General features: G+C 43.7%; 1 non-coding gene across 1 annotated transcript; it reads left to right on the top strand.

The window, feature by feature from the left end:
* The first annotated feature begins 15,957 nt into the window (after positions 1-15,957).
* Positions 15,958-16,040, top strand: trnas-uga (transfer RNA serine (anticodon UGA)). The gene has a single exon. It is a non-coding gene; the product is annotated as a tRNA-Ser (tRNA).
* The last annotated feature ends 1,558 nt before the right edge of the window (positions 16,041-17,598 follow it).

Below are 17,598 nucleotides of genomic sequence, written 5' to 3' on the forward strand. Positions count from 1 at the left end.
TCAGTAAAAGGTGAATTTGGCAATGAGGTTAAATGTGATTGACGAAGAAAACCGAGGGGTCAAATGTTTAACACAATAACGACGAAGCTGGTGGCATACTGGATCAGCAGTCCATTGCCTGAACCTCTCAGTCACCTCGTCTCCTACTTACATCAACATCAGACATCCATCCACTACTTTTTGCATTCAAACAGAAATAACGTGCACGAAAGTCTACTTTACCGCTTGTTCTGCCTGTGCAACCAGATCGACAGTGATGAATATGTGCCATTAGCTTCTTAAAGCAAACAGCCATCCTTTACTTCATGTGAGTGACTGTACGAGATGGTTGGTTTTGAGGCAGAGTAAAAAACAATATTAAATTTCACGCGGCGAGTTGGTTGACCGCAGCAGGACTCAAAGCTGCAATTTCTGATAATATCACAGTTACCATTATCCATTATGCCTCGCGGCCGCTGCCATCGGAGCAAAATTTGTTGTTTTTTATATTGAGAGCAAATTTGGGACAAGGGTGATGTCAAGGAGTGGATTTCTGAAAACATGAGCATATTCTGAGTAATGAATAGATGCGCTTCGATATGGATGCCCACGGACATAAGCAACGTCAATGTAGCTTGAAACACAACAGTTTAAGAATTCGGTTATCGCAGCTGAAATCACACTCCTTTGAAAATATACAGGATGATCCAGATTATGAGAAAATACGTCTTAAAGGAACTGACAACCATCCGGTTTAAACAGACACCGTCCTGGACAGGGAATTAAAACCAACCCAGACAAGAAGACAATTTAAAACATGTATATATTTATCATAATAAGAAAATAACTAAATTTACAATTTTATTGCAAAAAGTTGAAATTGATATGATTTAAATTAATAAATAATTGTTTCTTAATCTATATATTTTTGATTGAACGAAGGCTAACAGCACCAGATTGAATGACTGAGTTATCTTAGACAGGCGACGGGACGTTAAGGCGATTGCCGCCTAAACCGTTGTGCTCATTTATTGTAAACTTCTGATGCTGATGAATCATCCCAGAATTTGACTGAAACATACATACAATAGGCATTGAATCCTTAAAACCACTGGTCTCTGCCCCAGCATTGTTCACGTCTTGTTAAAATGAACACTGACTATTGGAATTCTTCACTTATTGAATGAAGGTGGAACAGAGATCCGGATCGGAGATGAAATTTTTCCTCACTTCTTCCTTCAGATCATTCATCTGGAGTGAACTGAAAAAGATTTTTTAAGAAATTACATTCAAAGAGAAAACGTGCACGACAGTTCTCTTTACCATAAGACCTGCCCGTGCACCCCGATAACAATGTGAAAAACTGACAGTCAGCTTCTGTGAGCAAAATTATTTCCGCTACTCCGTTATGTAAGGTCAGAGACTGTTAGAAATGGTCGGGTAAAAACAGTTCCTTTCCACGTTGGAAGCCACTGGGCAAACCTACCTCAACAGACTCGAAACAGCAAAGTTATGTTCCATGAGGAGAGGTTGAGCAGACTAGGCCTATATTCTACAGAGTTTAGAAGAATAGGAGATGATTTCATTGCGGAGCAGGCTCGAAGGGCAGAATGGCCGACCCTTTCTACTAATGCTTATTTTCTTATGTTCGTCGCATGCCTTGCGGGTGCCCCCAGATCGACAATGTGTAAAACGCAGAATCAGTCTCAGTAAGCAGTCGTTTCCATAATTTCAGTTGAGTAACTGTCAGAATTGGTCGCTTTTTGGGGAGATTCGGAACACAGAAGAATAAGTTTTGCCAGGTGAGTTAAACAACCGGAGCACAACCGAACCTGCAATCTTCTGACAACATCACGATTAAAACTGAACGCGGATGCCTTATCCATTCGGCAATGTGTCCACAGCTGGTCACTTTATTGTGGAGAGAATTGAAGCTTTTTCAGGGCTTCAGCTATGATTAGAGAAAGGGTTTTACTCAAATATAAATACATTTTGAATTATTCAACAGACGCGCTGTCAACTGGGTTCATTCCTACGCAAGGAAACCCATTTCGCTTTCAAATATATCACGTTAGAAATTCTGTCTTCACAGCTGTAATCACACTAATATTAAGCAGACACACGCACAGAATGAACCTGGACAGACAACACATCCCTTTTATACTGCCAAAGAATGAACTGAACTACCAGCATATCCATTTAAAGAGACACAGAATGATCTGGGACTGACAGCACAGACATATTTAAACACATATTGGTCTACTTTGCTCAATCCTAAAATTTCCCCATCATCATAGGCAGGCCCTCGGAATTGAGGATGAGTTGCTTCTACTCCAAAGTGAGTTCTTTCATGGCTGAACAGACCGATGCGAGATCCACAGACTCTGTCACAGGTGGGACAGACATTCGACGGGGGAAGGGGTCGGTTGGGCTGGATTGCCGCGCGCTCCTTCAGCTGCGTGCGCCTGGGCTCTTCATGCGGCTTGCATCAAGCCTCAAAGAGCTCAACGCCCTCCCGGATGGACTTTCTCCACCTCGGGCGATCTGCGGCCAGGGTCTCCCAGTTGTAAGTGGTGATGTCGCAGTTTACCAGGGAGGCATTGAGGATGTCCTTATAACGTTTATGCTGTCCTCCTTTGGCTCGGTTACCATGAAGGAGCTCCGCCGCAAGCATTTGCTTCTGCAGTCTCGTATCTGGCATGCGTACTCTGTGGCCTGCACAGCGAAGCTGATCGAGTGTTTGCAGTGCTTCAATACTGGGGATTTTAGCCTGGTCGAGGGCACTGATGTTGGTGTGCCTGTCCTCCCCGGAGATTTTCACGATCTAGCGGAGACATCGTTGGTGATATATATTCAGCGACTTGAGGTGCCTTCTGTACATCGTGCATGCCTCAGACCCATACAGGAGAGCGGGTATTTCTACAGCCCTATGAACCATGAGTTTGGTCGTAGATTTGTTAAGATCTGATCTTAAAACACTTCTTTCCGCAGGCGGCCGAAGGCTGTTCTGGCGCCCTGGAGGCGATGCTGAATCTCTGCATTCACATATGCCTTTGTTTATAAGAGACTGCCGAGATATGTGAAATGGTCCACGTTATCCAGGGCCGTGCCTTGGGCCTTGATGATTGGAGGGCAGTGCTGTGCGGCGATGGCAGGCTGGTGAAGGAATTCTGTCTTACGGATGTTCAGCGTAAGGCCCATGCTTTCATATGGCTCAGGGAATACAGTGATTATACCCTGGAGTTCAGCCACTGAATGTGCACAGACGCAGGTGGCGTCCGCATAGTGCAGCTCAATGACAGAGGTAGGGGTGATCTTGTACCTCCCCTGGATGCGACGTTGTTTATACAGCTTCCGACTGGTCCTGAATTTAAATGGGGAGCTTGTTGATTGTGAGGTGGAGCATGGCGGCGAGGAAAATTGAGATATGCATATGAGGGAGAAGGGAACAGAACATTAGGCTGATAGAGTTGAGGAGGAAGGACAGGATAACGTCATTTTAATTCCAGATGTATTTACTGAATTCAATTCAAATTCCACAGCTGCCATGGTTGAATGTGTACACATGCCTCTGAATTACTAAACCAGTAACATAACCACTGTGCAACCGTACTCTTCACTTCATCCTTTATTTATGCAAATAGGGCAAGGGGATGAATAGCCTCCTTCAGCTCTTATGTAACAGGCTTGAGTGGCTGAATGGCCTGCTCCGTTTCCTAAATACAAGGGTCGAGGGCTTGAATCGCCTCCACCTGGATCGACTGGCTTATATTAACTGGAATTTAGAAGAATGAGAGGGGATTCTATAGAAACAGATACAATTCTGACGGGATAGGACAGGTTAAATGCAGGAAGAATGTCCCCGATGTTAGGGAAATCCAGAACTAGGGCTCAGAGTCGAAGGATAAGGGGTAAGCCATTTAGGACTGAGATGAGGAGAAACTTCTTCACTCAGAGAATTGTGAACCTGTGGAATTCTCTATCACAGAAAGTTGTTGTAGCCAGTTCGTTAGATATATTCAAAATGGGACTAAGATGTGCCACTTGCTGCTAAAGGGATCAAGTGGTATGGAGAGAAAGCAGGAATTGTGTACTGATCTTGCATGATCAGCCATCATCATATGAATGGTGGTGCAGGCTCGAAGGGCCGAATGGCCTACTCCTGCATCCATTTTCGATGTTTGTATGTTTTATATGTATCCTGTTGATGTCTAATAGGCTGAACAGCGTTTAATCATTCCCTCTATTCCAATGTATGTGTTTTGAGGGGCCGAATAGTGTGATTCTGTGTAACAATTTATGGGGGCTGAATGATGTCCTCTTGTTCCACTGCCACAGGCTCGAAGGACTGAATCGCCTCTACCCGTTCCAGCGTAACAGGCTCAAGTGGATGAATGGCCTCCTCCTATTCTTGTGTAACAAGCTCGAGTGACTGAATGCCCTCCTGCTGTCTTGTCTAACAAGCTTGAGGGAGTGAATGAACTCCTCCTGTTCCTGATTAACCAGCCTCTGTGGGTTGAATATTTTTCTCCTCTTCCTATGTAACCGGCTCGGGAGATTGAATGTCCTCCTCTTTTTCTAGTGTATGAGCATCGATGGGCTGAATGACAACCTCCTGTTCCTATGCAACGGATTCGAGGGGCAGAATTGCGTTTTCCTATAACTATAAAACTGTCTGGAAAGTGCCGAATGACCCACCTCCTGTTCTTATTTAAAACGCTTGAAAAGTTGAATGGTGGCCACCTGTTACTATTTAACATGTATGAGGGGATGAATAGCCTGCTCCTGCGTACAAGGTTGAAGGTACTGAAAGGCTTCTTCCTGTGCAATAGCCTCACATCATCATTATCATCATAGGCAGTCCCTCGGAATCGAGGAAGACTTGCTTCCACTCTTAGCATGAGTTGGTAGGTGGCTGTACAGTCTAATAGGAGAACCACAGTCTCTGTCACAAGTGGGACAGACAGTGTTTGAAGTAAAGGGTGGGCGTGGAGTCTGGTTTGTTGCACGCTCTTTCCGCTGCCTGCGCTTGATGTCTGCATGCTCTCGGGGATGAGACTCGAGCAGCTCAGTGCCCTCCCGGATGCACTTCCTCCACTTAGGGCGGTTATGGGGCAGTGACTCCCAAGTGTCAGTGGGAATGTCACACTTTATCAGGGAGGCTTTGAGTGTGTCCTTGTAACGTTTCCACTGCCCACCTTTGGCTCGTTGGCAGTGGATGAGTTGCGAGTAGAGCGCTTGCTTTGGGTGTCTCGTGTCTGGCATGCGAACTATGTGGCCTGCCCAACGGAGCTGATTATGTGTAGTCAGTGCTACAATGCTGGGTATGTTGTCCTGGACGAGGATATTAAATTTGGTGCGCCTGTCCTCCCAGGAGATTTGTAGGATCTTTCAGACAAATCGTTGGTGGTATTTCTCCAGCGACTTGCGGTGTCTACTTTACATGTTCCACATCTCTGAGCAGCACAGGAGGGCGGGTATTACTACGACCTGTCGACCATGAGCTTGGTGAAAGTATTGAAGTCCTGGTCTTCAACCACACTTTTCCACAGGCGGCCGAAGGCTGCACTGGCGCACTGGAGACGTTATTGGATCTTGTCGTCAATGCCAGCTCTTGTTGATAGGAGGCGCCCGAAATAATAAATTGGTTCACGTTGTCCAGGGCCGTATCATGGATGTTGATGAATGGGGGGCAGTGCTGTGCAGCGAGGACAGTTTGGTGGAGGACCTTTGTCTTACTGATGTTTAGCGCAAGCGCCTTGCTTTCGTGTGCCTCAATAAATACCTCGACTGTGTCCTGGAGTTCAGCCTCTGTGTGAGCACAGACGCAGGCGTCATCCGCGTACTGTAGCTCACGACAGAGGTTGGGATGTGCTTGGACCTGGCCTCGGGATGGCGAAGGATGAACAGGTTTCTCCTGGTTCTGTAGTTTAGTTCCACTCCAGCGGGGAGCTTATGGACTGTGAGGTGGAACATGGCAGCGAGGAAGAATGAGAAGAGGGTTGGAGAGTTGCGCAGACTGCTTGACCCCCGGTCCGGAAGTGGATTCTGTCTGTGATGGATCCGTTGGTAAGGATCACGGCCTGCATGTCATCGTGCAGCAGGCGGAGGATGGTGACGTACCTTTGGTGGCGTCCGAAACAGAGGAGGACGCTCCTTAGGCTCTCGTGGTTGAGAGTGGAAAAGGCATTTGTAAGGTCGAAGAAGGCCATGTTACCTGCACTTTTCCTGCCGCTGTCGTGCTGCAAAAAATCATGTCAGTTTTTCCCCGGAGGGGAGGAAATCCGCTCTGCAACTCCGTGAGGAGCTCCTCGGCCACAGGGAGAAGTCAGTTGAGCAGGAGGCTAGCGATGACTTTCCAAGTGGCTGAAACAGGGAGATTCCCCTTTCGTTGCTTCAGTCGGACTTATTGCCTTATTAAAGATGTTCACGGTCACTGAATCACTAAGATCTCCCGGCATGCTTTCCTCCCTCCAGATGAGAGAAAGAAGGTCATGTATTCGCGCCAGCAGTGCCTCACCGCCATACTTTAGTGCCTCAGCAATGATTCCGTCAGTCCCCGTAGCCTTGTTATTTTTTTAGCTTTCTTATGGCGTTTTCTACCTCGTGCAGTGTTGGGTTCTCATTTGGGTGGTGGCCGGTAGCATTCTGCGGAATGGAGTCAAGTACACTCATGTCAAGCATTGGATTACATCGGAAAGACAGCACTGAAACAGGCCATTCGCCTCAGCCAGTCTTTTATGCTCCACTGGAGCCTCCGGTCAACATTCCTCAACAGCCTAAAGCTCTATTTCCTTCTCTTTCATATGCCTGACTAGCCCCTCCTTAAATACTTCCATACTATTCTCTTCAACCACTCCCTGTGGTACCGAGTTACACAATATCACCACTCTTTGGGTGAATAAGTTTCTTCTGAATTCCCGATTTTGATTTCATGGTGACTATCTTATATTGATAGCGTCCAGTTATTCTGTTTCCCACAAGTTGATACATTCTAACTGAATCCACTCCATCAAAATCTTTCATAATTTTAAATGTCTGTATCATGTCACGCCTCAGCCTTCCTTTTTCAAGAGAAAAGAGACACTGCCTGTTCATCCTTTCCTGATTTGTATACGCTGTCTGTTCTGGTATCATCCTTGTAAATCTTCTCTGCATCCTCTGAAATGCCTTTATGCCCTTTTTATAATATGGAGAACATAACTGTACGTAGTACTCTAAGCGTGATCTAATGAAGGTTAAATACAGGTTTAGCATAATGTCGCTACTTTTCAATTCTGTATTTCTAGAAATAAATCGACGTGTTTGGTTTGCTTTTTTATGGCCTTGCTAACTTATGCCGTTATTTTTTAGAGTTTGTATATTTGTACTCCGATATCCCTTTGTTCCTTTACACCACCCAGACTGGCACCTGCCAATAATAAGTGACCTCACTAAGTCTCCTACTTAAATGTAACACCTCACATTTATATGGTTTGAAATTCATTGGCCAATTATATGCCCATTCTGCAAGTTTATTAATGTCCTCTTGTAAGTTGTTGCAGTGTTCCTCCGTATTGACTATCCCTCCTAATTTGGTGTCACCCACACATTTAGAAATGTTGTTTTTGATTCCGAGGTCTAAATCTTTAATATAAATTTTGAAAAACAGTGGTCCCAGCACCGATCCTTGCCTTCTGTGGCTAAGAAACGCTAACTTTTACAGCTACTCTTTGATTTTTGTCTTGAAGCCAGCTAGCTATCCATTCTGCCAGTTGTCACCTGACTCCGCATTCGCTGACCTGGCTTGAGGCTCTTCTTGTTCCGATGTAACAATCTATTTTTTTTATTTTATTCATTCAAGCATGTCGACATCGCTAGCAAGGGCCGGAGTTGTTGCTCATCTCCATCTGCCCTTGTGAAATTGTTGGTGAGTCACTTTACGCAACCGATTGGCTCGCCAGGCCATTTGAGAGGTCAGTTAAGAACCAACGACATTGCTGTGGGTTTGGAGTCCCATGTAGGCCCAGACCGGTAAGGACGGCAGAATTATTTCCCGAAAGGAGACAAGTGAACCAGATGAGGAGTTTGTTACAATGGTCATCATTATTGATACTTTTAAAATTCCAGATTTAATTAATTGAATTTAAATTTCCCCACTCTCGTGGCGGGCTATGATGTCTTCTTTTTGGATTATTAGTCCAATGACATAACCATCATGCTACTGTGATTGACCTCCATCTGTGTAATGCGCTCAAGGGGCTGAATGACACCTCCTATTCCATTACAACAGATTGAGGGAAGGAATGGTGTGCCCTGTTACTACGCAACATGATCGGGAGATTGATTAGCCTCCTCCTGTTCCTGTATAACAGGTTCGTGAGTGGCAAATGCCTCAACTTCAACCTTTCGAATGGCTAAATGGACTTCTAGTCTTCTTATAGATAAGTCTCAAGGAGCTGAATGGCATCCGCTAGTCCTATGCCTCAAGCTCGAGGAGGTAATGGCCTTCCCCTGTCCTTGTGCAACAGACTGGAGAGGCTCAATGGCATCCTCCTATTTCTGCTCAACAGCTTCGTTGGTTTGGCATTCACTTCTGGTCAACTATGCGAAAGGTTCGAGCGACCGAATGGAGTTCGACATTTCTTGTAAAACAGGCGCACACAGCTGAATGGGTTCCTCCTGCCCTTTGCAATTGGTTTGAGGGGTTAAGTGATTCATTGGCCTCCACCTGTCCCTGTGTAACAGGCTCGATTGCTTGCATCCGTTACTGTGCAAAATATTCAGATGATACTTGGGAAGGACTGGACCCACTTGTGCAACAGAAAGTGCAGGGACCACAGTTTGCCTTCTCTGAAGTATTGCTTTGATGCAAAGTTCATTGTGAGGCCCAGGCTCAAATCCTGACTCTGGTGGGAGTCGAGCACAAAAACTTTGAATGTTTAATATGCCAAGAATTAAAAATCTAACGTGCTATCCATTGCGCCACAGAGTCGCCAAATTGTGCATCAATACAAAAGTAAAATAATGTTGATGCGTAATCTGAGCTAAAAAAATCTGGAAACTCTCAGCAGATGAGGCAGAATCTGCGCAGAGAGAAACAGAGTGAACGTTTCAGGTCGATGAACTTTCATCGCCACTGGATCAACCGCCGCCGTCTAAAACGGATGCCCTGTCAGACCCGAATCATCATGTTTCTGTTTGAAAGCAATGTTTTGTCATGGACTCGTAGAACCTTTCAGCACGGAAGGAGGCTACTTCGGCCCAGCGTGTCCGCACAGTCCGAAAATTGCTATCCCGCCTTATCCCACTTTCCAACTCTTCTTGTAATCATGTAACAATCTATTTTTTTATTTTATTCTTTCAAGCATGTTGCCATCGCTAGCAAGTGGCTAATGGCCTTCTCCTGTTCTTGTGCAACAGACTGGAGAGGCTCAATTGCCTCCTACTATTTCTGTGCAAATGGGTTAGTTGGTTTGGCATTGCATTTTCGTCATCTATACAACAGGTTTTTGCGATCGAATTTGTTGCAGTCATCCTCAGTATTGAATATCCAACTAATTTGGCGTCATCCGCAAATTGAGAAATTGTGTTTTTGATTCCCAGGTAGAAGTCATTAATATAAATTGCAAAAAACAGTGGTCCCAGCACCGATCCTTGTGGAACAGCACTACCCACCTTCTGCCACTCGAAAAAGCTAACTTTTACAACTACTTTCTGCTTTCTGGCTTAAAGCCAGCTAGCTATGCATTTATCTACTTGTCTCCAGACTCCACATTCTCTGACCTCTCTTGCGGTTCTTCTTTTTCCTGTGTAACATTCTAGAGATACTTTTGTTTCTTTTATTCATTCTAGCATGTGGACAATACTAGCAAGGGCAGCCTTTGTTGCACTTCCCTAATTGCCCTTGTGAAGGTGATGATTAGCCACCTTATGCAAATGAGTTTCTCGCTAGGCCTTTTCAGAGAGCCGTAAAGAGCCAACCACGTTGCCCTGGATCAGGAGCCACATTTGGGCCCAGACCAGTAAGGACTGCAGATTTCCTTCACTAAAGGAGATTATTGAACGAGATGGGTGTGTTGCGTCAATGGTCTTTTAAAATTCTAGATGTATTTAAATGAATTTAATTTGTCCTACTCTCTTGGTGAACTGTGATTTTCTCTCACTGGATTACTCGCCCAGTGTCACAGGCCTCCGGCTGTGTAATGTGCTCGAGGGGCTGAATGACTCAGGCTGTTCCTGTGCAATATTTTGAGGGACGGAATGTCATCCCCCGCGTCCTATGTAACAGGTTCTAGGGGTTGATTAATCTCCACCTGTTTCTGCATAACAGGTCGGTGTGTCTGAAATGCCTCGTCCTAATCCTATGCAACATCTTCTATTAAGGGGACAGAGGTGTGGGAGAGGGGAGGCGGTGGGGAGGACGGTCGCAATGAAGAGAAATCTAGAATGCTAAAGAGAAATGAAAATGAAGCAATGCCGGAAAGTGATTGTCGTAATGTAACCACATTATGTCAAGTAGGGACAGAGTATACAAACAAAAGAGTGCACTAAAAAATAGGATCCTGATAAGAAAAAAAGCGATAAGATAAATCGAGCTATAGTGCAAAAAATTTTTATGATCTCTAATAATGTTAAAAAGACCAATCCAAAAGCATTGTATCTGAATGGACGAAGCATCTGTAATAAGATAGAAGAATTAACAGCGCAAACAGATGTAAACAGATACAATATCGTTGCAATTACAGACATAGGGTTGCACGGTGACCAGGGTTGGGAACTGAATATCAACCATTATCCGGTATTTAGGAAGGACAGGCAAAAAGGAAGAGCGGGTTGTGTTGCGTTGTTGGTAAAGGATGATATCAGTGCAATAATGAGAAAGGTATTCGGCTCAGAAAGACACGATGTAGATTCAGTTGGATGGCGCTAAGGAGAACGAAGGACAAGAAAAGATTGGTGTGAGTTGTCCATCGGCCTCCAAACAGTTGTGGTAGTGTAGAGGATAACATTAACAGGAAATTAGAGCTGCATGTAACAAGGGTACTACCATCATCGAAGGTGACTTTAAACTAAATATAAATTAAAGTAATAATAATGTGGCCGATGAATTCCTGGCGTTTGTACCAGTTGTTTTTTTAGCCCAGTATTTTGCGGAGCGTACTAGGGAACAGAATATCCAAGATTGGGTCTTGTGTAATGAGAAGGGGTTAATTAAAAGTCAAGTTGTCTGGGGTCCTTTAGCGAAGAGTGGCAATAACTCGAAAAAACTCGTTATTAAGATGGAAAGTGAAGTAGCCCAATTCGAATCTATGGTCCTAAATCTAAGCTAAAGAAACTACGAATGCATGGGGAATGAATTGCATGGGGTATGATAAATTGGGAAGAGTCAATAAACGTCATGTTGGTGGATGGGCAAGGACTAACATTTCAGGAACGAATGTATCAATTGTGGCAGTTATACTTTCCTTTCTGGTGTAAACAAAAAGGATGCTGGCCCAACCATGGTTAACAAAATAAATTAAGGATAGTATTAGATTTAAAGAAGAGTTATACAAAGCTGCCAGAGAAAGTACAACCCTGAGGATGGGGAACAATTTAGAATTCAGCAAAAATGTGCCAAGAGATTGATTGAGAGGCGAGAAATAGAGTATAAGAGTGAACTTGCATGGAACATAAAAACCGGCTGCAGTAGATTCTACAAGTTCGTAAAAAGGAAAAGATTAGTGAATTTACAATGTTGAACAAGGAAATGGCAGGACAATTAAATAAATACTTCGGTTCTGTCTTCATGGAGGACATAAATAACATCCCATAAATGCTTGTGAACCAAAGATCTCGTGAGCAAGAGGAATTAACGGACATGATTATTTGTAAGAAAATAGTGCTGAGGAAACTAATGGGAATGAAGGCCGATAAATCCTCAGGGCCTGATGATCTGCATCCCAGAGTAATAAAAGAGGTTGCAATGGAAATAGTGCATGCATTGGTTGACAACTTCCAAACATCTATAGATTATGGAACAGTTCCTGTAGTTTGCACGGTGGCAAATGCAACCCCACTATTTAAAAATGGAGGGAGAGAGAAAATAAGGAACTACAGACTGGTTAGCCGAACACCAGTTGTCGGGAATATGCGAGAATCTATAGTAAAGGATATTATAACGGAACACTAAGAATACCAAAGGGATTAGACAAAGTCAACATGAATTCATGAAAAGAAAATCATGTTTGACAAACCTACTTGAGTTTTTGAGGATGTAACTGAAAGAAAAGTTAAGGGAAACCAGTGGATATAGTGTATTTGGATTTTCAGAATGCCTCTGATTAAGTCCCACGTAAGATGTAGCGTGCGAAATTAAAACATATATGATTGGGGGTAATTTACTAGCATGGATTGAAAATTGGTTAATGGACAGGAAACAGGATCGATGGGCAGAGGGACCTGGTGTCCTTGTAAAATTGTCTATTGAAAGCATACATGCAGGTGCAGCAAGCAGTGAGGAGGCAGATGGTATGTTGGCCTTCATTCCAAGAGTATGTGAGTAAATGAGTAAAGATGTGTTACTACAGTTCTACAGGGCCTTGGTGAGACCGCACCTGGAGTATTGTGTGCAGTCTTGGTTTCGTTACCCAAGAAAGGATATACTTGCCATAGAGGGAGTGCAGCGAAGTTTCAGCAGATGGATTATTGGGATGGCAGGACTGTCGTATGAGCAAAGATTGGGTCGACTCGGCCTGTATTCTGTAGAGTTTAGAATAATGAGAGAGGATCTCATTGCAACGTATACCATTCTGAAAGGTTTGAATAGACTGGATGTGGGGAAGAAGATTCACCTGATTGGGAAGGTTATAACAAGGGTTCACAGTCTCAGGATACGGGGTAGGAAATTTAGGAAGGTGAAGGCGAGATTTTCTTTTCATTCAGAGAGTGGTGCAGCTGTGGAATTCCCTTCCACAGAAGGCTGTGAATGGCGAGTCACTGAATATACTTAAGAGGGAGATAGATTTCTAGACACAAAAGACATCAAGTGATATGGGGGAAAAGCGTGAATATGGTGTTGAGATAGAGGATTAGGAATGATCATATTAAATGGCGGTGCAGACTCGAAGGCCCGAATGGACTATTACTGCTTCCGTTTTCTATGTTTCTATATTCTAGGATCTAAATGAACTTATACTCTTCTTGTAGAGCAAGCTCAAGGAACTGATCTGCTTCTGCCTCTCCGAAAGCTCAGATTTGAGACGTTAATGGCCTTCTCCTTTCCCTGTGCAACAGTGCGGTGCGGCTGAATGGCCTCCAGCCTTCTGTGTAACAGTAAAGTGTGCCTCCTCGTCATCTATGCAGCAGGTACGAGCGGCCGAAGGCGTTCTACTATTCTTGTATAAAAAGCCCAAGGATCTGAATTACTTCCTCTTGTCCTTTGCAACTGGCTCGAGGGGCTAATGGAATTCTGCTGTCCTTCTGTAACAGGTTCGATGGCTTGCTCTTGTTCCTGTGTAATAGACTCAGGTTCTAAGAGTACTCAATGGAAAAGTCGGTAGGATAGGAGCCACTGTGTAGCAGGAATTGCAGGGAACGCAGTTTCCCTTCTATGAAGTATTGATTTGCTGCAAAATGCACTGAGCTGCCGAAGAAACACCAGATCATGACCTAAATTCCGACTAAATTCCGACCTATCCAGATTAATGGCACTTTCCAGCTCTTAGTCCATAGCCTTTTAGGTTACTGGAATTGAAGTGCACATTCAAGGACTTTTAAAAGTGGTGAGGACTTCTGCCTCTAAATCACTTTCAGGAGTGAATTCCAGACTCTAATCATCCCTGGGTGAAAACAGTGTACCTCAAATTCCGGAAAACCTTCTACCAATTACTTTAAATCTATGACGCATGGTTGTTGACCACTCTGCGAAGGGAAATCGATCCTTTCTATGCACTCGATCTAGGTCACTCATATTTTTATTCACTTCAATACGGACCCCTTAGCCTCCTCTGTTCCAAAGAAAACAAACCGAGCCGATGCAATGTTTACTCAGAGCTAAATTCACCATCCGCCTAAATCTAACCTGTATGCTCACGAGTGCTGTCTGATCATTGCTGTAATGCGGTGACCAGAGAAACATGCAATAATCTAGCTGTGGCCCAACTAGAGTTTTACACATTTGAAGCATAACTTCCCCGATCGTATATTCTATGGCTCATCTAATGAAGGCAAGTATTCCGTGTTGCTTCTCAACATAGAAACATCGAAAATAGTTTCAGCAGTACGCCATTCGACACTTAGAGCCTGCACCACCACTCAATAAGATCATGGCTGATCATTCCCTCAGTACCGCTTTCCTGTTTCCTCCCTACCTCTTGATCCTTTTAGCCATAAGGGCCACAATAACTCCCTGTTGAATATATCCAAAAACTGGCATCAACAACTCTTTGCTGCAGGGAATTGCACAGTTTAACAACTCTCTGATTCTAGCCAATTCTCGCCTCATACCATCGAAATTACCTTTCCTAAAGTTCAGGTCCCTAGTTTCTGAATTAACTGTGTCACTCTCCATCTTATAAAGAATTCTACCATGTTATGGTCACTCTTCCCCAAGGGGCCTCGCACAACAAGATTGAAAATTAGTCCCTTCTCATTACACATCACCTAGTCCACGATGGCCAGCTCTCTAGGTGGTTCCTCGACATATTGGTCTGGAAAACCATCCCTAATATACCCAAGGAAATCGTCCTCCACCGCATTGCTAACAGTTTGGTCAGCCCAATCAATATATAGATTAAAGTTGCCCATGGTAACTGCTGTACCTTTATTGCACACATCCCTTATTTCTTGTTTGATGCTGTCCCCAACCTCACTACTATTGTTTGGAGGTCTGTACACAATGCCCACTAGCGTTTTCTGCCACTTGGTATTCTGCAGCTCCCCCCATACCGCTTCCTAATCATCCAAGCAAATGTCGCTCCTTATCATTGCATTAATTTCTTCTTTAACCAGCAACGCCACCCCGCCTCCTTTTGCTTTCTGACTATACTTCACAAGCATCGTATCGACCTGCCCTGCTACCGTCAAGGATTCTGTGGACATGGACTCCAAGGTCATTTGCACCTCTACACTCATCAGTGGCCTAACATTTAATGTTTATTCGCTTTTCCTATAAGCACTCCCCAAATGCATTATCTAACATTTCTTCGGGTTGAATTCCATTAAACCCCTGACAGGTTCTTTGATATCTACCTGCAATGTACAGCTTTCTTCCTCATGCTCAAGCATATCTGGTTGACCAATCTTTCAGTCACCTGCGCTAATTTGTATTTAGTGGTTCGGTGTCAAATTCGTATCGCATAATACTCTTGTGAAGCGCCTTGGATATTTCGCTAATTTCGAGGTGCTAATTATATATAAGTTGTTGTAGTTGTTTAAAATGTGTGTTACATAACGTTATATAGAGACTGCATCACAGAAAGAGACAATTGTACCTAACTGGTGTTGCGAGAGTTAATGCTGCATACTACGCTACTTCACTTGATCCGATCAGCATATTGTCCTATTGCTTTCTCAGTCATGTGCTTAGGTAATTTCCCTTTAAAATGAATTTGTGCTATTCGCCTCAACTACTGCTTATGTAGCATCTTCCACATTCTAACCACTCTTTGGTAAATAAGTTGCTCTTGAATTGTCCACTGGATTTACCGGTGACCTTCCGTTCTGAACTCCTGCACAATAGCAAACATTTTCTCCACATCAACTCGATCAAATACCTTCATAATGTAAAAATATATCTCACTTGTTTTTCGAGAAAGAAGCTCCCCAGACTGTTGAGTTTTTCCCGAAATGTAAATTCTTTCAGTTCTAACCGAAATTTTTCCTTCTTTGCTGTGAGATTCTGCGATTCTGTGATTTAATTTTCACATCGTCTGGGAGATCCAATCGGGCAAGCATGCAGGCGGTCTCTGATAAATTGCACCGACGATTCGACTATTAAAGCAGCTCTACTCTGTAGCTGCGATGGCTGAGTGGTTAAGTCGTTGGACTTGAAATCCAATGGAGGTTTTCGTGCGCAGGTTCAAACCCTGCTCGCAGCGATTCTACAGGTGCTGTTTCTTTATCGACTAACGGGAATCTCATTGGAATCTGATCACAAATCCCTTCATTACACTGATTGACGCGAAGCTGTTGTTCGAACTGGAAACATTCATAGTTTATCGGTATTAATTGTTGGTTTGTTGGACACTATCTGCAAAAATCAGTGAGCAATATACACAGTATGAAAAAATGCCTTTTAATAAAGTCAAGTGCATTGTTTGGGAGGAACTCACCTTTAGTTAATGAGTGCGAACGAGGTTTGGTTTTATAAAGATGAACAAGTTTTGCCAAAATGACCACGGCAGCGTTTGACGTTGCAATGTTCTGATAACATCAGTGTTTGCATCAAAGTAGATGCCTTATCCATTAAGCGACGCGGCCCCTGATGTTTGCAGCAGAATAATGTACAGCAAAATTCTAAAGGGTCAAAGTGTAATAAAAAGGCAAGCATGAAATCTCGGTGCCACAATGCAAGGAGTATTTGGAACCCAGGACAGGGCTCTGAGCTAGTTAGAGTGGGTGAGAGCTCAGATCACAGGACCCCAAAAATGCAAAAGGTAGGAGGCAATCGAGCAGAGTAGCACTGGGGAAAGTGTAAACGACAAGGTGATAGGAAGGGACAATATGTGTGAATATAAAGAGGCTGCAGGAGGGGTCAAAACTAAAAATTCTGGTTTAAAAACTAGTATTAAAACACTCTACCTAACCACACGCAGCTTTTGAAATAAAGTAAATGATTTGACGGCACAATTCATCATAAATGGGTATGATTTGTTGGCCATTACAGAAACGTTGCAGGTTGGCCAGAACAGGGAATTAAAGATACAGCGGTATCTGACAATTCGGAAGGATAGACAAGAAGGGAAAGGAGGTGGGGTAGCTCTGTTAATAAAGGATGATATCAGGGCAGGTGTGAGAGACGATATTGGCTCTAATTAACAAAATGTTGAATCATTGTGGGTAGATATTAGAGATAGTAAGGGGAAAAAGTCACAGGTGGGCGTAGTTTATAGGCCCCCAAATAATAGCTTCACGGTGGGGCGGGCAATAACCAAGGGAATAATGGAGGCATGTGAAAAAGGAACGGCAGTAATCATGGGGGATTTTAACCTACATATCGATTGGTCAAATCAAATCGCACTGCGTAGCCTTGAGGAGGAATTCATAGAATGCATACGGGATTGTTTCTTAGAACATTATGTTACAGAACGTAAAAGGGAGCAAGCTATCTTAGATCTGGTCCTGTGTAATGAGACAGGAATAATAAACGATCTCCCAGTACAAGATCCTCTCGGAATGAGTGATCACAGTATGGTTGAATTTGTAACACAGTTTGAGGGTGAGGAAGTAGTGTCTCAAACGAGCGTACTATGCTTAACCAAAAGTGACTATAGTGGGATGAGGGCAGAGTTGGCAGAAGTAGACTGGAACACAGACTAAACGGTGGCACAATTGAGGAACAGTGGAGGACTTTTATGGAGCTCTTTCATAGTGCTCAACAAAAATATATTCCAGTGAAAAAGAAGGGCGGTAAGAGAAGGGATAACCAGCCGTGGA

This window comes from Pristiophorus japonicus, unplaced genomic scaffold (genome assembly GCF_044704955.1).
Source record: "Pristiophorus japonicus isolate sPriJap1 unplaced genomic scaffold, sPriJap1.hap1 HAP1_SCAFFOLD_45, whole genome shotgun sequence".
Classification (NCBI taxonomy): Eukaryota; Metazoa; Chordata; class Chondrichthyes; family Pristiophoridae; genus Pristiophorus; species Pristiophorus japonicus.